This window comes from Mustela lutreola, chromosome 11, assembly GCF_030435805.1.
Source record: "Mustela lutreola isolate mMusLut2 chromosome 11, mMusLut2.pri, whole genome shotgun sequence".
In the NCBI taxonomy this organism is placed as follows: Eukaryota; Metazoa; Chordata; class Mammalia; order Carnivora; family Mustelidae; genus Mustela; species Mustela lutreola.
Genome location: NC_081300.1, coordinates 90,379,307 through 90,406,010, shown reverse-complemented (window position 1 = coordinate 90,406,010; position 26,704 = coordinate 90,379,307). Strand labels below are relative to the sequence as shown.

Here is a 26,704-nt window from a genome sequence, read left to right as displayed (position 1 = left end):
CTCTGTTACCAGATGACATCAGCAACCAAGCCACAAAACCTAGAAATTAATTCCTATGTTAATCACACACCCCAAAATATCTACTGTCAAGTTTGAGGTCTGGGAGCATCTCATCCCTCAAAAAACATCATTTCCAGGGTCTACAGTAAACATGCTTGAAACATTAGATACATTTCTGAAACTGAAAGACCTCACAGAGGGGCGCCTGGGTGGCTCAGTAGGTTAAAGCCTCTGCCTTTGACTCAGGTCATGATCCCAGCGTCCTGGGATCAAGCCCCACATCAGGCTCTCTGCTCAGCAGGGAGCCTGCTTCCCATTCTTTCTCTCTGCCTGCCTCTCTGCCTACTTGTGATCTCTGTCAAATAAATAAATAAAATCTTAAAAAAAAAAAAAAAAAGAAAAAAAAAAGAAAGACTTCATAGATCATGATTAGGGTAAAAATCCCTAGTTTTTCAAGATCCACAAACCCCCCCCTGGAATCCTGGATTTTATTTCAATTTTCTGAGATATCTAAAACTCCGTTTTTCGGTCCAGGCTCTAAGTCAGTCTCTGCTCTTACACATTCTGTTCAGGAGGGTGATAAACACAAAAACCCCACGTGCGCCTAATGCCATATTTTAAATACATCTCCAAAAAGTTGGATGATGACCAGACCTTCTCCCATTCTGGTTCAAGAAGCCTGTGTTTACTTAACTGATACATAATAAGCCCATTTGCTTTTACCTTTAACCTCTTAAAACGCTCTGTGGTTTTCGTAGATTTCCTTTTCACATGTGCTGTGATACCCGCTTCCATTTTCATTATATATGAAAGCTGTGTACTTTCCATCAAGCCCCAGGTTGTTGTTGGTTTTTTTTTTTTTTTTCCCAGTAAGAATCCATTTAAGATTATTTCAAAGCTAAGTAGAATCTCTCTCCAAAAGCTAAGGAAGTTTTTTACCCCCCCATTCCTTATGACGAAATCATTGTAAAATGTGATGGAGGTGTGAGCCTCTGCAATATTCGTTTGAAGAACAAAGATCTTCAATGGTTCGGTTTCTAGTGGCCACCACTGTATCAGTCGAGGTAGGATGGATTTTGCTGCAGTAACAAACAAGCCCCAGTTTCAGGGCCTTAAAACAGCAAAACTCGGTTTCTCCTGCACAGTCTATTTTTATCACAGGTCGGCTAAGGACTCTGTCCCTTGTATCCTCACTCTGGTACCAGGTTGATGAAGCAACCAACATTGCAGGTTACCAGCCTCATGGGTTACCATGGCAGAGAGAAAGACAGATGTGGTAAATCTCATACTGGCTTTAAAATTTCCATCCCGGGGTGCCTGGGTGACTCAGTTGATTCAACGTTCAACTCCTGATTGTGGCTCAGGTCATGATCTCAGTGTCCTGGGATTGAGCCCAACATTGGACTCCATACTCAGCGTGGAGTCTGCTTGTCCCTCTTCCTCCCCCCGCTTTACTCTCTCTGTCTCTTAAATAAATAGATAAATAAAATCTTTAATAATAATAATAAATAAAATAAGACTTCCATCCAGAAGTGACACATCATTTCTACTTATATTTTGTGGCCAAAGTAAGTCATCTGGCCATGGCTACTCCTAATTCCAAGCAGCAGGGAAATGCAAAAGCCTCCCAAATCAAGGTCAAGAAAAATGGAGCAGCTAGGGGGACCTCCACTATCACCACACCACGCCATCTGGGAGGAAGGTGTGCATGACAACAATGACTGTAACTCATCTTTATTGAGCACTTACTATATGCCCATATCAGTTTAGACATTTTGTATGTTTTGTCTCATTTAATCTTCAGGACAACCTTTTGAGATTGGTAACTTCACCCCACTCCACTTTCAAGATGAGGACACTGAGCAACAGGAGACATGAGTCCCTTGCCCAAGGTCAGCTACCTAGTAAAAGGCTGTGCTGAGACTTGAATGCTGGTAGGTAGCCTGGCTGCAGATCCTGTGCTCCCAGCAGTCCCCCAATGCCTCCCACTGCTACTGTGGCTACTACGACTCATACCATGCTCTTAGCATCATTTTCCTCATTCCCGACTTTCACGACTCCTGTGGGGGATAACTGAAAACATAAAAGCAAAACTGCCTCCCTGATGTAGAGATTATACACTCTCTGGTTGGATGGACACTTAGAAATGACCAATAAAATGAAAAGACAATTTACAGAATGGGAGAAAATGTTGGCAAACCACTTAGTGGATAAGGGAATATCCAAAGTATATAAGGAACTCCTACAACTTAGTAGCAAAAATACAAATTAATTAGTTAATTAGTAACAAAGACCCTAATTACAGAATGGACCAGAATAGACATTTTTTCCCAAAGGAGACATACAAATGACTGATAGATATATGAAAAGGTGCTCCATATCACTCATCATTGGGGAAAGGCAAACCAAAACCATAGTGGGATATCACCTCACACCTGTTAGGATGGCTCTTATCAAGAAACAGAAAATAACACGAACCGGTGAGGATGTGGGAAAAAGAGAACCTTGGGGAGCCATTGGTGGGAATGCAAACTGGTGCAGTCACCATGGGAAAGAGTATGGAGGTCCCTCAAAAATATAAAAATAGAACTACCCTACGATCCAACAATCCTACTTCTGGGTATATAATGCAAGAAAGTGAAATCACCTTCCCAAAGAGATATCTGATTTCTGTGTTCATCATAGCATTAGTAACAATGACCAAGACATGGAAACAACATAAATGCACATCAACAGATGAATGGATAAAGAAAATGTGGTATGCACATAAAATAAAAGATTACTCGGCCTTAAAAAGGAAGAAAATCCTGCCATTTGCAATCACATGGATGAACCTGGAAAGCATTCTAAGTAGTATAAGCCAAAGACAACTACTGCATGATCTCACTTATATGCAGAATCTTAAAAATTTTTTTTAAATTAAAAATATTTGAATTCATATTGGGTAGAACAGTGGTTGTCAGGGGTTGGGGTTGGGGAAATAGGGCAACACTGGTTAAAAGGTACAAACTTTCAGTTATGAGATGAATCAGGTCTGATGAGGCTCTAACATACAACATGGTGAGTACAGTTGATAATGCTTTGTTGTATAATTGAAATTGCTAAGAGAGTAGAATATAAGTGTTCTCACAAAAAAACAAAAAAGTAAATATATGAGGTGTATGAGGTGATAAACGTGTTCATTAATTCGGTGGTTGGGGATCCTTTGTCCATGTACCAAATCGTCACATTGTATGCTTTAAATATATTACAGTTGTGTCAGTTATATTGCAATCATGCATCATTTCTAAGTCTGAATTTTTATACCCATCTCTCTTGGCTAAAGTAAGAAAAATAACCTATCTCTGCCAGCTACCCAGATGGAAAGTTAGAAACTTAAGAATTACTGTTGATACCTCCCTCTTCCTTACCCTTAGACACCTGCCACCCTCCGCTACACCAAGTGATTGCATTCTCCCTCCTCTCTGTTTTCTACATCCATTCACCTCTTCCCAACCTCACCTACTTAGTTCAAGCCATCATGCTTTTCTGCCCAGACCATTCCAATGGCTGCTCTTTGAATCTGGCCTTCCAGCTTCCACATTCATCCCTGTCTACTCATGATGAACCCTATTTGATCACACCTGACCATGTCACCCCTTTAGTGTGATTACGTGATAAATGTCTGCCTGAAGCCCTGGATCCAACAGTGTCTAAAGCCAGACACCCTTACCAGTTTCAGTAAGTTTTCAGCCCCTTGCAATCAATTCATCTGGCTTATACTTACCTCTTCCCCTACCACTGCGGACAACCCTGGTTATCTGTGTACCCTAAGTGGCTTATCCAATGCTCAGCATAGATTAGATACTCGGCATGTTTACAAAAAGGAACTGATCTGCATGATATCCAGAGCCCTGTTCTAGATGAAACAGGGCCCTGAAATGGAAAGCACTTGGCTCTGTCCTTGAAAAAACCCATAAAATGTCACCACTCTAAGACACCAACGTCAAACCTAACGGTTGACAACAAAGTTATATCTACAGTCCTCTTCTTTATCAAGTGGTTCTTAAGAACATTTTAGGGAGTTTTTCTCACTCTCTAAAATGTGGTTTTGTTTACTTACTTCCTAACCCCCAAGAAAGGCTCTCATCTCCTGAGCCTCATTCATTTTCAAGTCCATCCCTAGAAAAAAAAATGTGCATGTAGAAAAATCCTATAACTACCGGATCTGATTTTCATTAGAACTTTTCCTTTCTGACATCACTGCAAAGTTCTTTATGAATGGCAGCCAATAAGGCCCCAATGTATGTCTGTGGTAGAGAATCTGCTGGTGTGTGTGTGTGTGTATGTGTGTGTGAGTGTGTGTATAAATGTGTGTTTGAGTGAGTGCATTAAGGAAAGTGTACAGCGTGTGTTTCTGTAAACGTTTGAGTGTATGTGAATGAGCAGTATGTAAGTGACTGTGTATTGGATAGATGGATGTGTGTTGTGTGTGTGTCAGTATCGTATGTACGTAGTAAGTAGGAGGCTATGAGTGGACGGGTGTAAGGGTGCATGAACATCTATGTGTACAGGTGAGTGAATGTGGGTGTGTGCATGTGCATGTGCATGTAAGTCAGCAAGAGCCTTAGGAGCTGGGGTGGTATTTGACAAGATGGACTAAGTGTCAGGCAAGAAGGGAAGGAGGAGAAGACCCCGAGAGGGAAACACCATGCAGTGAGGATGAGCGTAAAGTCACAAGAGGTCCCAACACAGGGACCAGTGATAGAGGGAGGCCTGGGCTCTACAGGCAGGAAGAGCTTGTGTGGGAAAACAGAGGCATGAGCAGTTGAGGCTGTCATCATCCTCAGAAAATAAGCCCACAGAGCTGTGCCTCGTTGGGTCCCCAGCAAATCACTGAAGAGAGAACAATTTGATGTATGAAGCTCAGACCAGGACATTTACTTTGGATGGAAGATCCTAGAAATTTTGTGGGGAAAAGTGGGCCTGAAGTGGTGGTAGGAAGGGTCTCCCAGGGTAGACCCCTGTCTTATTTAGAACAGAATGACGGAAGACAGGAACTCCAGAGCGTGGCTTCATGGGTTTGAATCTCAGCTCTGCTGTGTCATCGTGGGCAAGTTAGCCAACTTTGTCCTGCTTCCGTTTCCTACACCTACAAAATGGAGACTATGGTGGAATTTGTCTCCTAGGGCTGTTCTTGATGACGGTAGATAGGTGAGCATAGGCAAAGAGCTTAGAATAATATCTGGCCATTTTTTCTGAAGATTTATTTATTTGAGAGAAAAATTGAGAGCATGCATGAGTAGGACAGGGGGAGAGGGAGAGAGAGAGAACCTTAAGCAGACTCTGCACTGAGTGGGAAGCCAAGCATGGGAGTCTATCTCACAAACCTGAGCCAAAACCAAGAGTCAGACACTTAACAGACTATTTAATGTTCTTTTCTCATAGTCATCTCTGTCACCATCATCAGGGCTTCCCAGCATTAAGCAGAAGGTGGCTATAAATGTGACAGGCACCTTATCTCTGTTGAATGAATGAATGGGTGAATGAATGATATAGCAGCTCTGGGTGACATCCAGGCTGCTGGTGCACATAGCACACTTAGAGTAACAGGGTCCTTTAGTATCTACTTATTTGAGAATTTAGAAAATATAGTTATTCTTATGCCATACAAACAGAGATATACATGGAGTGGAATGCAAAGTTCACACATATTTTTAAAAACCGAGCCCAAGATTTTGAAGACAAACAGAAAACAGTAGCCTCAAGTCCACCTGAGATTCTTGTCACACTCCGCTGATATCCATGGAAACCCTTGAGAAGAAAAGTTTGAGAACTCCTACCTACCCAACATCTCAATCCTGGGACATGCCACAGGGAGACAACCTGGAGGCAGTCTTAGAAATTGGTAAACCGGTCCATACAGTATTTCTGGGTTACCAGGAAGAACTTTCTCCCCCCCAAACCTCTTTCAACCCCAGGTTCCTGCAGGGCTAAAAGGTGTACCAGAGGGGACATGGGCTTTGGACCACCCAGCCTCTGCCCTGTTTCTGTGTACTGCCAAATACTCCCTGGTAGGACTGCCTGACTGCCCATGACCTCTCCTGACCTGGTTCCTTAGCCTTCTCTTCAGTCCTCTGAACATTGATGATGAACCTACTACTGTCCGGACCAAGCCAGAGTTGGATCTTCTGAGCTTCCAAGCTATACAGTCTAATCAATATTGTTGCTTTGGGCAAACACAATGATTCCCCATAAATAAAACAAAAGAAAAGGAAAACAAGGAAGCGAAAGTTACAAACAACCTAATTACTTTTTTTGTTTTTATTTATTTATTTGACACAGAGAGAGAGAGAGATCATAAGTAGGCAAAGAGGCAGGCAGAGAGAGGGGGGGAAGAAGGCCCCTGCTAAGTAGAGAGCCCAATGTGGGGCTTGATCCCAGGATCCTGAGATCATGAGCTGGGCCAAAGGCAGAGGCTTAACCCACTGAGCCACCCGGCACCCCCAACCTAGTTACTTATAACAATGCAAGATCAATTTGATGAATTATGGGATAGTCATAAAATAGAATATTATATAGCCATGAAAATTAATGCAGAAATCATGCACACATAACGTCAAATTCAAGACCCTATCCCCAGAAGAGCACACACTACATGATAGTATTTGCATTCGGTGGGAAATATGTGAAATTAATCTATGGTGTTGAAAGCGGGATGCAACATTCTTGTTGGCATGGTCAAGAATGGGAAAGGGACTGGAATGTTGTTTCTTGATCTGGGTGTTATTTCCAAGGAGGCAAGCATTTTGTGAAAATTCACTGGATTCTGCTTTAGGATATGTGTGTTTCTTCTGCATGTACATTATAGTCCAATACATAAACTTAATGATTAAAAAAGCAGTTTTAAAATTTGGCTTCATAGACCCCAGAAAACCACATGGAATTCCTCAAAAAGCAGCACATTAGTGCAGAGGAGACCCTGAGCGGGAGGGTAGGGGCCAGGCGAATAAGATTACAGGCTTCCAAATACAATGCATCTGGAGCAGGCTCATTTATAACTCTTCTACATATTAGGGAAGCATGGAGGGGTTCACCAGGACATTCAACTGTATCTGTAACTGTATCTGTAATGCAGTGTTGAAGTATCTAAGGGGGCGGGGGGAGAGAGAACAGACACCAAGCTCTATTAGGATTTTCTGTTTTAACTATCAGTCTCTTTAGGAGCTGAGACCTCCCTGGCTGGAACCAGATCTTATCCATATCCAGAATCTAGCAGAGGGCTGGATTAGCGGTCCACGCTAACCAGTGTTTTCTGAGTCTCTCAGAAAATTAACATGGTAAAATCAGATTCTTAGAAACACTGAGCTCCTAGATCAACACTGCCTGAACCCCTCCCATCCCCCAGAGTCAGGCTTTCAGTTACATTGCATTTCCTTTTGTGTGAAATCCAGTTTCAGTTGGGTCTGCTAACACCTGAACCTGAAAGATTACAAATCTTTATCTCTTTGTGCCTCAGTGTCCTCACATGTGGTCCTGGTATGGACATATGGAGGACATGAATTGTTAAAAGCATAGACTTTGGAGGCCAGAGACCTAGACCCAAAGCTGTGCTCCATCTCTAGCTGGTTGCAAGACCTTGGATGGGGGAGACACTTTATTGCTCTGAGCCTCAGTTCATCTATAGAATGGGGACAGTGTCCACTTGCTGAAGCTGTGGGACATTAAATGACATAAAGTTGGCAAAACTCTTCACACAGAATCTATGCCACAGTAGTACTCACACAGATCATCATGCATTATTATTATTATGATGATGATGATGATGATTAGAACAAAATAAACTGAAATACAGAAACCAGAGCAGAACACAGCCAAAAGGAGGTAAGATTGTTCTGGAAAACAAACCAAGGAGAGAAGTTGTGCCCAAGTGGAAACAGCAGGCTTTGAGGCAAACACAAACATTGCTGTTGAGAGGAAGACAGAGGCAGAACAAGAGAGAGGATGAGTATTTTCAAGCTTTAAATGAACTGTTTTTCCTCCGACTCGGCTCAGACAGAAAAGTGCAGTCAGATATAATTGAGGGCTGACAAAGAGCAAAATATTTTTTCCGGTAAATACACTCATCTCTCCAAACTCACTTGAAACATTTTCTGCTTTCTAAAGAAGCTCTTATGAACTCGGAGCCACAAAGAATCACCTGGTGAGTGGCTGTTCCAAGAGGCAGCTTGCCGCTTCCAAGAAAGGGCTACCCAGCCCTGAAGAGTGCACACCCAGGGCCCCGGGCAGGACATCGGGGAGGGTGGGTGGCCTCAGAGGGGCCTCGTACCCACTGCCACTTGATGAGCCATGGATGGGGCTCCCCCAACCATGGAAGGCAGGGGGGAGTGGAGGGGTGGGGGGTGGACTGAGGCCTCCCACCCAGTGAGAGGGAGGGTGGCTTGCCCTGTCTGTTTCTCTGTTCAGTGCATGAGTATCCAGGCAGTCATGGGGCCTGGACAGTGTGAAGGTCTAGGTCAGCACTCTCCAACAGAACAACAATACAAACCACATTCGCCTTTGGACATTTTCTAGGAGCTGCATTAAACAAGCAAAGAAGGAAGGAAGGAAGAAGGAAGGGAGTGTGTCCTTTTGATCTGTTTAGCCTCATGGGGGTGAGAAGCCACCATCGAGGAAAGCCCAGCTCTAGATGGTGCCAGTTTGGCTATCAGCCCCCAAGGGCTTACATTTCATTTTCCTGGGAGTCCCCAAAAGTCTAAGTTTCAGAGGGAGTGGTACCTTCCAGAAAAAGAAACAGGGGTGCCTCGCTCATCACGGCGCTCTCTGGCCTGTACTGCGGAGGGGGAGGGGGAGCTCTCTTTCTCTGTGTTGCATGTACCCTCTTGTTCATTCTGTCTCTGTGCTGCTTCTCCGTCTTTGTCTTCCTATCTTTTTTGTTTCTCTCCATCTTGCTGCTCTACCCCTGCCTGCCTGTCCTTATCATCATCAAGCTTTCTCTGTCTCTCTTAAAATGCACCTTTTTCTTTTTCCCAAAGCCACAAAAGCGAGCCCAACTCAGGGGTGGAAAACAAGGAGGTAGGGGAGATCCTACCTCGATGAGCTGGTGGGAGAAACTTCTCTGAAGGCAAGTGATCGGCGGAGGTGCCTGCCGGATGATGGGAGTAGTCGTGAGACACCACCTCTCCTATGGGCGGGAGAACACTGTTCCGGCCTGAGTGAACAGATTGCGCAATGGCAGAAGCCATTGATCAGATCAGGTCCTCCTTTCCAATTTCATGACACCGCCTCCCCTAAGCCCACCAAGCAAATCCTTTCAATGAATTTTTCATAATGAGTACGTCCTTGAAGGTTTCCATGGCAATGGAGTGACAACCTCAGATATGATCTATCCATGACCTTGTAGACCAACTGACTATGTCATCTGTGATTATTCTGTCATAGGCAGTGGATCCCTTCAAAAAGGGATCTTTCTCTGTCATTCTTTGTGCTTTTGACTTAAACGTGCATTCAAAATACCTGGGGGATGGATTTTTTAAAAATACAGATTCCCAGCCAATCTCCCAATAGCTTCTGGTGCCATCTGGCTGTCGTGGGGCCTGGATATCTTCCTTTCACCAAGCACCCTCTTGCCAGATGGTTCAGATGCAAGGGGAGAGTGGGTACTGTTTTACGAAACACTGACCTACTGCAGCACTGCCCCACAGCCCTTTCTGCGATTAGAGGAAAGTTCCGTATCTGTACTGCTGACCACCAGAGCCACTACCCACCTGTGGGCCCTGACCACTGGAAATGGGGCTAGTGAACGAGAAAGGGAATTTTTAATTTTGGTTATTTTTAATTTAAACAGCCACATACAACTAATGGTATAATGAGCTCTTCTTCCATTAATAAAATTCAGGACGCGAACACCTAGTTAGAGAAATTCTTTATAGACTTGTGTGCATGATTACTCATCCCCCACAACTAAATCAGTTGGAGAAAACACACACACACATACAGAGATTTTTTTTTCCCCTTAACATGAGCCTACCAGTAATTATCATTTACTTCCAGGCTCATCAAAGACTCTCTTGCTCAATATTTACCATCCTCAGAATACCAGCTAGATCCAGCTCTCAGTATACAGTAACAGTCAACGAAGGCAGACGCCCCCCCCCCCAAAAAAAACCCTCTTCATAATAAAACTCAGCTTTTCTCCTCTGATGTCCTCAGTATCTCTTGTGCACAGCTCCCTCATGGACCCCAGCTGCCCAGGGCTCACGGAAGGCACTGGGCATTAGCTTAAACAGGAAGAAAGCCACATGGCTCAAGGGTCAGAATAGAGTCAGTTACTGTACGACCTTGAGCAAGAGTAAGGACCTCAGTTTCCCCATCCGCGAACTGGAGGCACTTTGGCTAAATGAGCTCAAGGATTCTTCGTGTTTTAAAAATGTTATTTAAATTAACACCATTCAGGGGCGCCTGGGTGGCTCAGTGGGTTAAAGCCTCTGCCTTCGGCTCAGGTCATGATCTCAAGGTCCTGGGATCGAGCCCCACATCAGGCTCTCTGCTCGGCGGGGAGCCTGCTTCCTCCTCTCTCTCTGCCTACTTGTGCCCTCTGTCTGTCAAATATATAAATAAATAAATACTTTTTAAAATTAATTAACACAATTCACCCAAATGTACTGAGGCGGCCATGGCATAATTATACATTTGTTAAATGGATAAAGCAAGTTTCCCGTTTTGGGAATATGTGTATATATACACATACATGATTATAGATATGCACACACAGCAGATAGTACTAGAGAAAGATATCCACATAAAGGAAAAGTCCACAAGTGCACACACCAGGGTGTAACCAAGGGTTAACAAAAGTAACAGCCTAAGGGATGTCCATGATCAACAACTACAGGTCTTGGCAACATGAGACTCCATCTTCATGTAACCACAGCTAATTTCCACGCTCTCGCTCTCTCTTCCAGTCCAGGTGATTTGGATGGGGAGACTCCCCCCTCCCTTCCCCAGCTCCCGTGATGGACACGTGACCCAGGCCTGGCCAATAAGAGCCCAGCATTCCCAGCAGGCCAGGAAGCTCAGAATGCAAGCCAGCCAATCAGAGCCAAGCCAGGACCTTGCCTAGAACCAGGAGCAAGAAACGTTCTTTCCTTTGGCAGGAGGTCAGTCTGGAGGTGCCTTGGGGCCATCTGTAGGCCAGGAGGGCGAGTCTGCCTAAGAACGACCCAGCACTGAAAACGCTACAGAGATCTTCAGAGAAACAGAAGCTGACGGTCTGCTTGGATGCTCTGGACCCAGCACGTGAGCATAGATCTACCCAGGACTTTGCGGACTAGTAAGTCAACAGATCCCTCTCTCACACTGAGGCCACGTGGGGTTGGCCGTGACTTGCAGCCTTCATGAATACACAGGTGGCCCCGGCTGTAGGGGAAGGAGGTGGCCTCCAACTTTTATTTCGGGGGCTTCTGTATCTCTTAGATTTTTCTTCACACCGGGTATAAATTTAAATTTTAAAAGTACGTAGATGTCCTTGGTCTTAATAATAAGCATAACTCATCTATGTCAAGATCTTGCTATGGATCAAATACTAAATTAAACACTTCCCAGGCCTCATCTCATGTACTATTCACTCGCTCCCTGGAAGACAGGCACCGTTGTCAGGACCATTTCCAAGAGGGAAAGACTGAGCTTGGTAGAAGCTGAGCAACTGCCCAAGGTCCCACAGCAAATACACAAGGGAGATGGGCCTGGGACCCACGTCCTATGCGTCTCCGAAGACCCAGTGTCAGCCAGACACCAGAAGCTTCATAAGGAAGCTCTGTCTTGTGCACTAGACAACAAAGCTCCCGTGGCAGCCTTGTCCACTGCCGAGTGTGCCTACCCCAGGGCCCGGCACCGGGGAGCTCAACATTTGTCGAAGGAGCGAATGAATGAGCGAATGAGCGAGATGTCACATCAAGGGCCTGAAGAGGCCAAGGTACGTGAACGCTCGTTTCAGGCCAACATCTGAAGCATTCCTTCCAGCTTCATCGGGGATGTATCTTAACAGCTCAGACATGCTTTCCAGTTGAAAACATTCATTTAATTAGCAGGCTTTTTCCAAAACGGATGTGCCTTTCTCAATCACTGTGTCTGCGGCGGACATTTGTTGAAAAGGTGCCCCCCTCCCCCCAACATCAAAGCTTCTGCTCTGCAGACCTTTCTCCCCCAATTACTTCCATGGGAGAAGGGCAGACGGGAAATCGGTCACAACACGCAAGATGTTTTCCCTTTGTAAAAAAAGATGCTTATGGTAGAAGGTCCTTTTTGGGGAGGGGGTAAGAGAAAAAAAAAAAAAAAAAACAACCTCCCTGTCTTTTTTTAATCTGTGTCTTTAAAAATCTGTTTCTTTCATCGAACAGCATAGACTCTTTGCTGTGAACTGCCAAAAATCATTTCTCATTGACATCTAGCTTCACCCCCCTACCACCACCAAAATAGTACTGAGAACAGTCTCGAAGATACTATTCCGTTGGGTTTGCTGTATTTCTTCCCGATGTCTGCGGCTCCTGGGATGGACACTGTGGCCCTTGTGTCCTGGCTCGGTTTGATCGTTCTGTGATCCTAGAGCCTGGGGCCACCGTCACTGTGAAGCAGAGAGGGCATCTATATTTTGGAAAGCTGATATTCCGTAAGAAAACACAGTTCTTCAAATCCACTGAGGCAGAGCTGGAGTGGGCCGAGTCGACCCTTCGCCCTAAACTCTTCCATAGCTCCCCACTGCCATCCGGATAATGCGTGGCTCACAGACCTGAACCCTGCCTACTCTCTGACCTCAACTCTGCCCCTCTAGGGCTCCAGCCAAGGAACTTCTCTGCAGTCTCCAGCATCCTGCTTCCTCCCTTCCCCATGAGCTCCTCTGGGTCTCCGTGAACCATTCTCTGTGTCCCACCATCTTCACCTGGTTGACTCTACTCGGTGTCAGGTCTTGGATGGACGTCACCTCTTCCAGGAAGCCTACCCTGCTCCATCCCTCCAGCCCCACTGGAAGAATTGAATTAAGTGCCCTTCCCAGCACCCTCACAGCGGACCCCCTGCAGCACTGACGGCTCTATTATAAATGCCCCCTTTTCTATCACCCTCCGTGAATGCTTTAAGTGAGTCTCAGACTCACACAAGACCGTCAATGAACAGTTGAGGGAACAGGATAAAATACATGAACAGGGGAGGCAGCAGAGCATCCAGGTAGGAAGCACATGAGAGAGGGCACACTTAGAATGATTCTTCTTCATTGAAAGGGCTGAACTGCAAAGTGCAGAACACGATCCTGAACGTAGTGTGAACCCCCACCCACGATCTCAGGGTGCACGGAAGACCAAATGTCCCCCCATCGTGGTCCCAATAGGGCCATTGGCTTGTACCTCCAAGGCAATGCCAGCCCGGCAGGACTGCTCACAGTTCTCTGAGCAAACTGCCTTTATCCCACAGTCTGAACCAGCAGAGCCAGCTTCCAAGACAAGCCACCCGGAAAGAGGCTTCAAGGTCATACAGAAGGTCAGCGTGACAAAAGCAGGCAAAGAAGGTAGGAAAGTAAAGACTCTTGCAAGGAGTGCTCGCTTTCCTCGGCTTTGGGTTCTGGCTGCTTCTGCCCAGCCCACTGCCAGAGAGCTAGAGCCGAGAACAAAACAGGCAGCGGGCACCGGGTGGCAAAGGCTTAAAACCCAGGAGAGTCTTTTCCCTCTGAATTTCAGAGTCCCAGGAAAACTCCAGCTTGCCCCTGTTTGCTCAAACCCGTGGTACTTAGCAGATAAATGGGCTTTGGTGTCTTTCTACTATCAGGGACTTGCCATGGCCCCCCTGCCTGGGGTCTCTGTAGGGCAGGAAGTTGCTACTTCTGCTCTCTCGGGACCTCTAACCTCTCTTCCCGGGGCCATCACTCTAGGAACTGTGAGGGACTTCTGGCTCCATGAGTTTTCCTCATTAACCGAAAAAACGCTTTCTTGCCTCAAAATGTATGCTTAAAAACCATGCGTAGCTATTTTTGTTTGAATCTCCCTCTCCCCAATGTTTGAATTTTGCCTTCGAATCTTGCAGGATCTTGTGTGATCTTGGGCAAATGACCTAACCCCTCTGAGGTTCGTCTCTAGCGCGGGATAATAATAGGCCCTCTCGGGAAGGTTCGCGAAGATTAAATGAGATGATACACAGCAAACCCCATGCGTGGCTCCGGGTGGCCACAAAGTAGCGATCACCAACAATTCTTACGACTGCATCGGAGTGAGTTCCTTTTCTGAGTAACGGCTTGCGTGAGACCACCATCTTTTCTCACTCAGATTGGGTAATCCTAAAATAGTGTGTTGAATGAACAAAAATAGATGTTTCTGTCTTCTGGAAATGGAGAGCCCCGGCAAACGCACACAGACAAAGACCTGGTTTACAGCGCCTCCAGGGTGCATCAGGGAAGGAGTTGTGTTATTTCTGTTGCTAATACATTCCTGATAGCCCCTGTTTCCTGGTTACTCGCCTCTTTGGCTCTGATTGGCCAAGTTCCAATTTCTTGAGGTTTTCTACTGCATTTGGAAGCTATGTTATGAAAACCTTGGAGCTTCCACGAAAATGAAAACTTCCTTTTCTTCACCTTGCTCCCCAGAGTATGGCCCCAGTGGCCAAATACCCCTTCCAATCTGGAGGACTGTCCAATTTCAAGCGCTCTGTAACGAAGATTCCTTCGGCATCAGTCGACCAAATTACAGTATTTGGGGATCTAAACCATGCTCCTCTGCCTTGCCTCTTACACCGAGAAGTGCTCAAGAAAAATCCTTTGATAACTCATGCATCCCGCTTCAGTTCAGATCGTTTCACTCTGTGTACGTGGTAGATCTTGCTTGGTCTTTGCTTTTTAACCAAATTTTTAACCAAAAATTTTGGTTAAAAGCTTTGAGAAAAACCAAATTGCCTTGTATGGCCACAGGGTATGGGAAGGTGTTGTAATAATACCACTAACCAAAGAATCCTTTTTTCTTTTTCTTTTTTTTTTTTTTTTTTTTTTTTTTCCTGAACGCCTACAAGGATTTGGATGATCCCAGAGTCACAGGCTCGTTTTCTGCTCCACGGCGGCAGGCCGGAAGACATCCACACCGGGATAAATGGCTCTCTTCTAGCTCTGGCAACCTTCGCACAAAGCCAGCCAGCCCCACCATCTCCAAAGATAGCTCCTCGGCTGAATTTCCTCCTTCTCAGGGTCTCTTGATGGTAATGCTGCCTATCCAGAATCAGCCCCCAAGTGCATGTCCACACCCTCCTCCTCCCACCGAGAACAGCACCCAGAGCCGTCCCAGCCACAGTAACCAGGGGTGGAGTGCCATCTGCTGGCCATTTTCATAACACCGCGTCCTGCTTTGCCCATACAACTAAATGTCCCCCCATTTCAAAACTGCCAAAAGAACTTGATGGTAGCTTCAGGCATGAGAACAAATGGTTATTGCTATTAATATCCTATTTTTTGTAATAGGCATTTAGAAATAAAGCCTCCTTCTCTTTAACCTTTTTTTTAAAGCATGTAAAGGAAAATCAGAAATCTGGGAGCGATCGGTTCTGCTTATAATTGCCTTTTTTTTTTTTTTTATCGTCGTGGTGGTGGTTGTTACAGTGTTATATTGGTGAATGATAATAATAAAGTCTTGGGAACTTTGGTTTTACACACCCATAATCAGGACCCCTAAATCAGCATGCCATAATTTCCAAAGGGATTTATGATCCCCGGGAAGTTTATGAGCGCTTAACACAACAAAGGCATAAATAAATAAAGGGAAAAAATAAAACTGAAATGAATGAGCCCGTTTCCAAAGGAGCAAGAATGCAGCTGATGAAGGTGTATTTGGGGGATTAGGCTGATACGTTTCACGGGAAAATAAGCATTTTTACTTACGATCGTATGGGCTCATTTCTTTTATTACATTTTGGGGAGTCTATTAAAATCCAGAGAAAATACCGGAGATTCTCCTTCTTAAAGAATTTTGCCAATTCTGAGAGAGAAAACAAAATGTGCTTCTTTAGAGTTTTACTTTGCCTCTGCTCCTTCTGGTTCCAAACTGTGGGCTCGTGAAACTGACAGAAGGGAAAGGGACGCCTTTCTTCAAAAGAACCCATGACGCATTTTTATTTGTAATGTTCGCCAGGAAGCGTGTTGATGACATTCAAAAGTCAGATATTCTCTTTCTAACTGCCCCGTATGCAAGTCTGCCTAAATGATCATTCACATAAGTTTAGACAAATACATGGAAGACCGTACAAATTGCATACACACACGTTCGTGTTTCCATCTCCGTGCTTAGAACTGCCCACTCGGAAAAAAGCCAGGACTCCGGCTGGATGTACATGAGCTTTCTACACTGAACAACTCACTGGGATTCTAATAGTTCCTTTTGTTTGTACTTTGCTCAGGCTTTTAGAGACACCCACAAGCTTCAGTTTTTTCTGCAGGAGGAGGATTTGTTCAGAGTTCCTAGTATTTTCAGCTCCTTCGTTGATTTCCTTCCTTTCCAGTATTTTTAGTTCCTGAGATAAAACCTCATTTATAATAAAGTCAAAATCCCTGGAAAACATTTCGTCAATGAAACATCCAACTTTGCTGTTCATTATGTTATTGAATGAATGGGTTTTTATTTCCTTGAAACCTGGAAACCCGGTCCTGATTATTTAAAGGCAGACACAAAGGCAGAATTGGGTGGGTTTTTGTTTTTAATGTTTTAAGATGTAAAGATTTTATTTAAAATGTTTGCTCTCTGTGGTAAAATAGCGTTTTTTTTTTTTTTTTTTTTTAAAGGCACAAGTTTGCTAGGACCAAATCATTCACTTTAGGAACCAGGATATGTCAGCACCCGATTCAGTTCCAACAGATCTTAATTAAATATATGTCTGAGTCTCTCTCTTAACCACTACATATTATTCATGGTCCCTGGTCTAACATGTTGAAATTTTGAGGCATGATCGAATAACACTTTTAATTGAAATGAGTCAAATAAGAAGTTCTATTTCTTTTCTCTTTAAAAAAAAAAAAGTTCTATTTCTTTACAGGGTTCTTTCATTATTCCCACTCCCCCCCTCCCCAGAAATTTGGGGAGGTTCCCGCAATCATCGTACATTTGAAATACCAGCTGCTAACTTCAACCCAATTTTCTGCCCTGTTTGAAAAGGATTTTTTGTTTGGATTTAGTGGGGTTAGGATCGAGAAAGAGAGAATATGCACAGAAGAGAGAGAAAAAGAGAAATGCACATAAACAGTTTTGCTTTGAAGTTGCTACATAATTACTGTTCAGATCTATCAAAATGTCCTGAGAGAGCTGTTCCTTGCTCAAATCTGATGAATGAACGGGCAAGCAGGATCGAGGAAGACTTTTTAAAGGAATGGATCAAATTAAGAACACGAAGAAATGCAACCAAGGTAGACTGAAAGATGTGGTGGTTTTGGTTGTTTATTCGTAGAACAGGCATCAGAAAGGAGGAGCAAGACAGGAAGGTGAAGGAAGGGAAAGAGGGAAAGAAAGAAGGACACACAGGAGGGTAAGAAACAAGGTGGAGGAGGGTGGGGGGGAGGGAGGGAGGAAGGAAGGAAGGAGAGAGAGAGAGAGAGAGAGAGAAAGGGGAAAACATTTACCAAGCCGTTTTATCTCTGTGTGTTCTCCTATTCAAAGCTGTGTCCTTGGTGCAGAAATTAAGCATTATGGATAAAACACAGAAAGAAGGGATACCTAGTTAGTTTCCCTTTCTCATGTCCTTTGTTGGAATACTGGCTTGGTACATTTGAGGAGAGAACGGGCTGCAAAGTTGAAGAATTTTTCTTCTTTGAGCAGTGATCAAACCAGCAGGCTTTCAGCCCAAGTTCCTAATGTCACAGTGCCCCCTGGAGTATCGTCTGGAAGGGACCCTAACTTCCAGCTTGAACTAACGTCCCCACTCTTTTCTTGTTTTTCTTACAATGGGGAGGGAAGAGGGGGGCAGGAGGGAATCGGAAAATTTTTAAACAATCTCAGAACCTTTTGAAGAGCTGCCTCTGGCCAGGGAAAAGGAGGATTTCAAGAAATAACTTCCGATTTATTTCAGATAGTTAGGAGAAGGGGGCAAGAGGGAATAAAACCCTTCTCTTCGTGCTTTTATTTTTCTCCTTCCCCCTTACCCCCTTAATCCTATTTTAGTTGAGGTCTGACCTTGGAAATTTCCAAAAGACTTTAATCTCCTGTACTCCAAATTGCTAAAGGGAGCTGAAAGAGAGAGTGTATGCATGTGGTTAAAGGCGGTTTAAAATTGTTTATTTATGAATGGGTTAGACTTTCCTGATACTAAGAATGTTAACTAGTTCATTAGGCTCTCTTCGTAGATTTAAATCATTTTTTTTTTCCTTTTCTTTCCTCCCCCCTCCCCAAGACAAATCCATTCAATCATTAAAACTCAGCTGAGAAAAATGATCTTAAGCTATGCCTTCTGCCTCTGGGCAGGTCTGACCCACTCAAATGTTAATATTCTCAGATAGCTGGGAAATGCCATTTGGTATTTTCTAGAACTACACTGCTCTTCTTCAACCACCCCCCGCCACTCTTTTCCAGAGAAAACAAATTACCTTCATGTCAAAATAGGGTAGGGGGGCAGAAACCAGTTAGGAAAAGAGTCCTTTCCCAAAATATTTTTGAGATAAAAAAGAAATCAATGCTCTATGCAGATCTCAAATTTGGGGAGGTACAAACTCATTGAAATCATTAGGTATTTCATTTTTTCAGATGAAAGGCTCTCATTTTGCATTACCGGGTAGAGTTCTGATGTAATTCGGAGTGTCACTTTGGAGGGGCTTGGGTGATTAAGTCTTTTTCATTTCTTTCATTAAAGGGCCGATTTCCCTGATGTGGGTTATAACTTCGTTCCAATCTGAAATTTCACCCACCCCTCACTCCCCACCCCCTCGGAAAAGGTCTATATGTATGACTGATTTTGAAAGAATAACAAATCCAGTTGTATACTTATTTTTTTTTAACTGCTTTTGATTTTATTGACCTACGAAACGCAAAACCACTTTACTATCATTCTCAAAGGTCCATTTTAAATCACGAGATACGTCAAGGTATAATTACATTTAAAACATTTGGTAATTATAGGAAGAAAGACTAGAAAAATGGCTTTAAAAAAAAAAGGATTATTGGAAGCAATTGACTCTCAAGAAAAGTCTGTCTTTTATAAGTTCATAATTTCCCAGTAAACTCTTTTAAGTTAATAAACATTTTCAACATGAAGAGCTTTAGAAAACACCTCCCCCCATCTGTCACCACAAATACACACACACAGAAAAAGAACCTAAAGTCTTTTAAAATATGCATGTGTGTGTGTGTGTTGTTTTGGGGGGGGTTTGGGGGGTTTTGTTTTGTTTTGTTTTTTTGAGAGAGACCTCAGAAACGGAAATATTTCTCAGGAAATGTCAAACACGAACGTCTACACAGTATCTACATGAAATAATAAATCAAAATCAGCTTTTTTTAAATCTGACAAAACACAATAAACGGGTCTGGGACATTATTTTTGTGCATGTTTTTTAGTTCTCAAAATACCCAATAATAGATAATGCCCTATTGGGAAAGATAATGTGTGTTTTTCTTGTACCTTTGTGGGAAAATTTTTTTTTGCCCTCCGTAGAGGAAATTAGATATATATTTGGGGGGAAAAGACTATAATGTTTCACTGTGATACGATCCAACAAAAACCCAGGAAATTCAAAGTTCGACTGATGCTCTGCTAAAAATTCACACCACTGTACCCCTTTACTGAGTTGAGAGTCAAGAATGTCTGGGGGAACCTCAAATTTCCTGACTGCCAACTTCTCCTGTCTAAACACCAAATTGTTATTTAAACAATATTCCCTGGCCTTACAGGGTTGCCATTTTTCTTTCTTTCTTTCTTTCTTTTTTCTTTTCTTTCTCTTTTTTTTTTTTTTTGGTCCTTTTGTTTCTCCATGTATATTTTTTACCTTTGCTGGTACTTTTTTTCGCCCCACCTGAAATGTATATATTGTATTTTAACCCCAGTGACCAAATGCTTTCTGGGGAAACTGAATTCCTTTTTCAGTCAGAAGAGAACTTAACAAGAGAGGAGAGGAAAAGAATCAGAATCCTGGGGCTTCCAAGCTGAGGAAAACCACCAAGGATATGGAGCAAATAAAAAGCAAAAGACAGATAGAATGTAAGTGTGGAGAACTGGGCGTGGGGGAGCCCCCGTATTTGTCAGTGCACCCAGAAAAACATTAACCGTTAGGGAGTCACACCTTTATGAAAGTTCCAGTTACGAAATCAGATTCTAAAGCCCAACATGCTGTCAGGAGCCCTCTCTAAATGTTTTAGCGCCCCAGTTCTGCACCATTTGTGGATTCCAGATCATTAATTTACTACTGGGTTGTTAATTACAGCGGAGTAATGGAAAACCGGGCTTGTAGATTTTATGGACGCTGCTTCTGTACGAGTTGACTGTTGCTACTTTCAGGGACTAAAAGCTTAAACTTTAACTGCATTTTAAGTATCGGGGCTGGGGCGAAAGGGGCTGTGAGTCGCTCTTTGAGCTGGTAAGTAGTCAGTTATTAAAATGGGCTTTGAAGCTCTCTCTTGGTGTATGTCTGCCTATTTTAAGGGTCCCAGCAAAAAAGCTTTTTTTTTTTTTTTTTTTTTTTTAAATGCACCTAATTTGGATTTCATTGAATTTTCTGCATGCACGGATGTTAGGATATTTTGGTGAATTTAATTCCCCCAACCCCTCTGATGAAAGAAAAGAAACTCTTTCTTGAAGAGATTTAAAAGGGAAGAAAAATCCTTTTTAAAAGGCTTAAGGGAGAGGGGGTGAAGGAAATCAGTGGTAAGAAGGCTTTATTTTCTAAAGCTCAAATTCCAAAGAAGGAGGACTGTCTACGTAAGAACTGAAACTAATTTACCTGAATTCCTTTGTCACTGCCTGGCTCTTGACTAGTAAATGATTCTTTTCACTAGCCAATAAAGACAAATCAAAAGCATGTTTGAAATGGACGGGTGGTGCCAGGCAGCTCCCCCCCGAGACAGAAAGCCCGCTGGCCATGCCCTGTTCGCTTTGGTTTCCCCAGGAGGATTTCAAAGAGGGTGTTGGGGTTGGGACCACCCTACTCCATTAGGGAAAAGAGGGGACTCATTGGCTCCGATCCTTGAACTAAACTGCCTTTTTGGTACTACCTAGAAGGGAAAGAGAAAGTACCTGCCCCTGAGTCAGGTCAGGTCGACAAACCAAACCAGTAGATGTCTGGTCTTTGTTTCGCTCTCAAAGGCTGTTTTAGGATCTCTGCCAACAGGAGCGGTTGGGGAAGTGTTTGTCGCTCTTCAGAAGACAGCTCAGACTTTCTGCACCTTAAAATCCCTACCTTTGTACAACAAGGACAATATCCGCTGCCTTCCTCCTGGGAAACATCAGAGAAAAGGAGGATCTTAAAAGCAATTAACTATATAAAAATACCGCGATTTAAACACTACTAGGACAGCCCCTTCTGCTCCTGACGTCTCCTTGGTCTGGATGACAAAGAACCTATACGGGAACCACACAAAAACCACCTAAACATTATCACTCAGAGGCAAAAGTGCGTAAGTCAGAGAAGGCATTCGACAATGAATATTTAATCCTGATAGAGGTCACACAGCTTTTCAAGCTTGCTCTTGCCATCTTGAAACTGGAGTTGTAGGAAATTAACTATAGGAAGGAATGAAGATAAAAACTTCTCAAAATTCACTGTCCCTGGATTTTCCACGCTCGGGGGAGGTTTTGAGGCCCAGTTGCCAGACGATGACATGCCTCCCGTTGAAAAATGGATGAATTAAAGCTTTTTGCTGTTCTCCCGTCCAAATTGGATGGGTTACCCAATTTGACTGAGTGCTTAGAAATTAGTCAATAAGGCAACTAATTAATAATTTGACCAGGAGGGAAAAAGTCAATTTCTCAGCCACACACAGATGTAAGCCAGGGATCTTCTTTGAGGCCTTGCTTCAAAACGTATGCTTCAAAACCTTGCAACACAAATAGTGGATCACCTTGTTGCACTGAAAATCTGTAGGCTGAGTTAAAAAAAAAAAAGGAATTCTGGGTTCAGTTCATTTTTATGAGTCTTTTTCTTCCCAGTGGAATGGTATCTTGGAGGAAAAGGATGGGCAGAGGGATAAAAATGCTGTGAACTCAATTAATTTAATACAAGATAGAGGGACAGTACATTTATACGATATATATTTATAAACTACACTGCTTTATAATAATGTAATCACAGTATAGTGAGTATTTCCTATGTCCTAAGTACAGCGGCAAGTAAGTACCTTGAACACCTTATTTCATGTTTACAGTCCCACAGTGAGGTGGGCACTAGGATCCCCATTTTACATGTCAGGAAACTGAGGCCCACTTGTCAATGAAGACCATAAAATACTAAAGAAAATAGCAAGATTTTGGACCCAGACCCATGATTCCAAGCCCTGCCTTTCAATTCTTCACCTCTGTGAGCATGGGGAAAACTAGCCGATGGATTTGTTGCCAATTTTCTCCCTGCCTAAGGAAGCCTGAATTGCTTCTAAGACTGTCCCTAATTTTCTGTATGGCAGTGGACAAGGTGTGTCCCTCTGAGCCTCAGTTTCCCCTAGACAGAGTCAGGGAAGTTCCCCAACAATAGCTCCATAAAACAACCTTGTCACCCCATATTCCTGATTCGACCAAGAAACATGTTCTTAAGAAATCATCGGGTGGGGATGCCTGGGTGGCTCAGTTGGTTGGACGACTGCCTTCAGCTCAGGTCATGATCCTGGAGTCCTGGGATCGAGTCCCGCATCGGGCTCCCAGCTCCACGGGGAGTCTGCTTCTCTCTCTGACCTTCTCCTCGCTCATGCTCTCTCTCACCGTCTCTCTCTCAAATAAATAAATAAAATCTTAAAAAAAAAAAAAAAAAAGAAAAGAAAAGAAAGAAATCATCGGGTGTTCCGTCTGTACCCAGAGAGGCCAAAACTCAAAATGACACCAGGATTTTTAAAATCTGGGGTGGATTTAAAATCTGGATCTCTTAAAGAGATCATTCAGATAAGTTTCATGATTTAGTTGCAAAGAGCAAAAGCAGCCTGGGTTTGCTTCAGGCTTGACCACTCACTGGGAAACTGGGGCTTCCTCTCTCTGAGCCTCCGTGTCCTCGCCTGGGAATCCAGGATAATGGACATACAGAGGAGAAATCGCGGGTTCAGTTCCAAACGGCCTCATCAAAGCAAACGTCGCAATAAAGAGTCAAATGACTGTTTTGGTTTTCCAGTGCCTCTAAAAGTTATGTTTACACGATACCGTAGCATATGAAGTGGGCAACAGCATCATGTCTTAAAAAAATGTACAGCTCTTAATTCAAAAAACACTTTCTTGCTCAGAAATGCTAACCATCAGCTGAATTTTCGGCGAGTCGTGATCACAGATCACAGATCACCACAACAAATGGACCCATGATGAAAAAGCTCGAAATGTCATGAGAATTACCAAAATGTGCCACAGAGACACGAAGTGAGAACAGGCTGCTGGGCCAACAGCACCAGGCGGGGTGACCGCGAACCTTCCATCTGCAAAAAACGCAGTATCTGTCAAGTGCAAGCCACAAAGCCCGATGAGACAAGTCGTGTCTGTATTACTGATACGTACATACATGTCCCACAGGTTATAGGAGACCATGCCCCAGAGTGCCTGGGACATACTGGAGGCTCAGTGAGTGTTACCAGGATGATGATGGCGGGGGGGGGGCGGTGGACAAGGATGGTGGGAATGATGGCTGGCGCTGGCGACACTGGTGAAGATGGGGATGGTCATGGTAAAAATAGTGATGAAGATGATGCCGATGAGAACGCTGGTGGTGGTGATGGTTCTACCAGTGAAAAGTGTGATGGGGATGGGGCTAACTGACTCCGTTTACAGCTGGGGAAACTGAGGCCCCAAAGTTGTATAGTAAGAATGAGCACAGCTGAGATGAGAAATCCACGGCCCTAGTGCTGGCCCATCGCTTCTTCCTTGCTGCGTGCTAAAAATAAGTGGAGTAGCATTTGGCTGAAGGGAACTGGGAACTGGGAACGGGAGGTCATGGAGGTCTCCTCCCCGCCTCTGGCTCATTTTACAACACTGGGGAAATCACTGTCCTCATCAGACCTCATCCACTGCCTTTTCGGGATGATGCCACCCCCTGATGTTTAACGGAGAGGTAGGGGAGGAAGGTGAGCTCCAGAAAGCGGATTTTTAGCTGGGAGCCCCCACTGATCCTCCTGCTGCTACATTTTGAGAAATTCTCCCTAGAGGAGTTGATTTATTTTCTGGTTTCAGCCCAGGAGACTAAATAACTTCTTGAATCTGTGCATTGAGTTCTCCGGCTGGGGCTAAGTGGTCCCTCAAGGGGCTTGTGATCAAGCCCGGGAGAAACCAGGGTTGAAGGGAAGGAGGAAGAGGAGGAGAGAGGGATGAAATTCACATAGTTCACGCCACGCAGGAACAATAGAACTGATATTTTAGGTCAGCCACATCCTCAAAGAACAGCAAGTTCTCCTAATAATGAGACAGAAATTGGTTTCAGGATTCAAAGGAGCTCCACTGCCAGGGGACATCTGCCACTGGGGCCCAAAGCCAACCAACTAGAAGCACAGGTGATGATGTTTCTCCTAAGGTGTCCTGGCAGACATTACTAACAGATACCAGAGTTCCCCACAGAGCCCCAAGCAGCCTCCCAGGGTGCCTCAAACACTGAGCTCTAGCGACGCAACCAAGAGCAATCGATCAGAGTGGACACAGTGATGAAAATGATTTTCCACCCGACATGGAGTAAGACCAATACATGATTTATAAGGCCTGTGCCTGCTGAAAAGGCCATTAAGAGACTAGGCCAGAGGAGGGGGTTTACCTTGAAAAATGCAGGTGGCATCAGCTGGATTTAGGCCTGCTTGTCTGATCACAGTCCAAACACTGTGGCTGGCATTTCATTCATCTATCCATTCATTTGCTCATTCATTCGCTCCCTCATCCCTCACTCCCCGCCTCAATCAGTCAGCTCCTCAGTCCCTCTATTGTCGCTCAATACAGTCCCTGTATTGTCCCTCATTTTGTAATTCAACTAATATCTACTTATGGTGCAGTCTATGTGCCAGGCACTGTCCGGGACACCGGAGCCATAAAAATGAACAAGACCAACCCAGCCCTGTCTACACAGAGCTTATAATCTCACACAAAAAGTGAAATTTAACAATGAGACAATTATTTCTTTTCTAATTGTGATCACCGCAACAAGGGAGAGATAATGGACAGTTCCAGAGACACAGGTTAGTCTAGTGGGGGAAGGAATGCGTGCCCCTCCCAAACATGTGTTGGGTGTGGCCCTCACCTGCTAGAAACCCCTTGGAGGCTGCTCCCTGCCCTCACATCCAACTCCAAGCCCCTCGGTAAATAACTTCAGGTCCTGCCCACCTGTCCACCTTGCCCCACACCAGCCTTTCTCACTAAGGACACACACCCCAGACTAAATCCACAATTTCTAGAATGGGAAATACTAGATTGTACACCCCATATGTGCAGAAACGAAGCATGTTCTGTTCCCTGCTGCATCCCAAGTGCCCAGGGTCCTTGGCAAAAGGCCAGGCACATAAGATGAACTTGAGAAATGTTGTAAATGTGCAAATGAGTGATTCTTTGACCCCGCCCTTGGCACAGCGCCTAGCACAAAGCCCTGAATGTTTCAGTGTTGGAAGAGCGGAGGGAAAAAAGGAAGGAAGGAAGGAAGGAAAATGTATGAGTAGTAGGGAAAGGTCAGGCCATAAACCAAGGCTTTCAAAGCCCTAGCTCCCATACAAAAAGACCTAGTCATTCTAAGTGATTTCAAGAACAAATTATTTTTAAAGAGAGAGAGACTCATACTCACCAGCCTGGCAACACAGGGTCCAGTAGTGAGAAGAAGGAGGCCTGACTCTAAGCAAGATGGGTGGGGCCCATTCGGATGCTTCAAGCCAAAAAGCATTTTTGTGGCCTTGTAATTTCTGAAAGCTCTTGGCCGGGCTAACTGGCTCCAGACGCAGCCTCCTGAAAAGGTCTCGTCTTTGCAGATCCTCAGTACTTCACGGAACTAACCTCAAGCTCGGCCATCTGCTGGGCCTCAGTTTCCCCATCTGTAAAATGAAGTAACTGGGTTAGTTCATCTCTAACACCGTGAGTCTGTCTTAAAATCCCTTCTTGGAATCCCTTCCTGACCACCCACCTCACCTCCCAAAACATTAATAATTATTATTATGAAAATAGTAATTACCATTTATTAAAGTCCTTTTGATTTCATTAGGTACAACTGTCCTAGAAGGTAGATATTTTTTTTTTAATCTCCGTTTTACAATGCTGAAGTACAGAGGGGTTAATGACCCAGCCCAAAGTAACACAGCCAGAAAAAGCCGGCATTTGATCTTGCCTTGTCTAAACCCAGGCCCTCACTGACCCCACTCCGTCCACAACTCTACAGCTGCTGGCGGAAATGGTGTTTACGGAACACACAGATTCCTAGTCAGCCTGCAAGGCAGGCAGAAAACCGGAAGGAAGATGTTTGCAGGGACAATAGCGTTATTTTCTGCCCTGTCTCCCTTTTTCCCTTTGTTTCTGGGAAAGTTGTCTCTCATACATATAGTTTGGGAGAAACCTTCTTCCTCCATCCACATGGTTCTGGTTCTCAACAGCA

At 44.1% G+C, this 26,704-nt stretch overlaps 1 long non-coding RNA gene across 1 annotated transcript in view; it reads right to left on the bottom strand.

The window, feature by feature from the left end:
• The window catches only part of LOC131811572 (uncharacterized), a 183,615-nt gene extending 157,472 nt beyond the window's left edge, over positions 1 to 26,143 (bottom strand). Inside the window, exon 1 of the long non-coding RNA XR_009345999.1 lies at positions 25,907 to 26,143. This is a non-coding gene — a long non-coding RNA (uncharacterized LOC131811572). The remainder of the gene's footprint in view (positions 1 to 25,906) is intronic.
• Between the last annotated feature and the right edge of the window lie 561 nt (positions 26,144 to 26,704).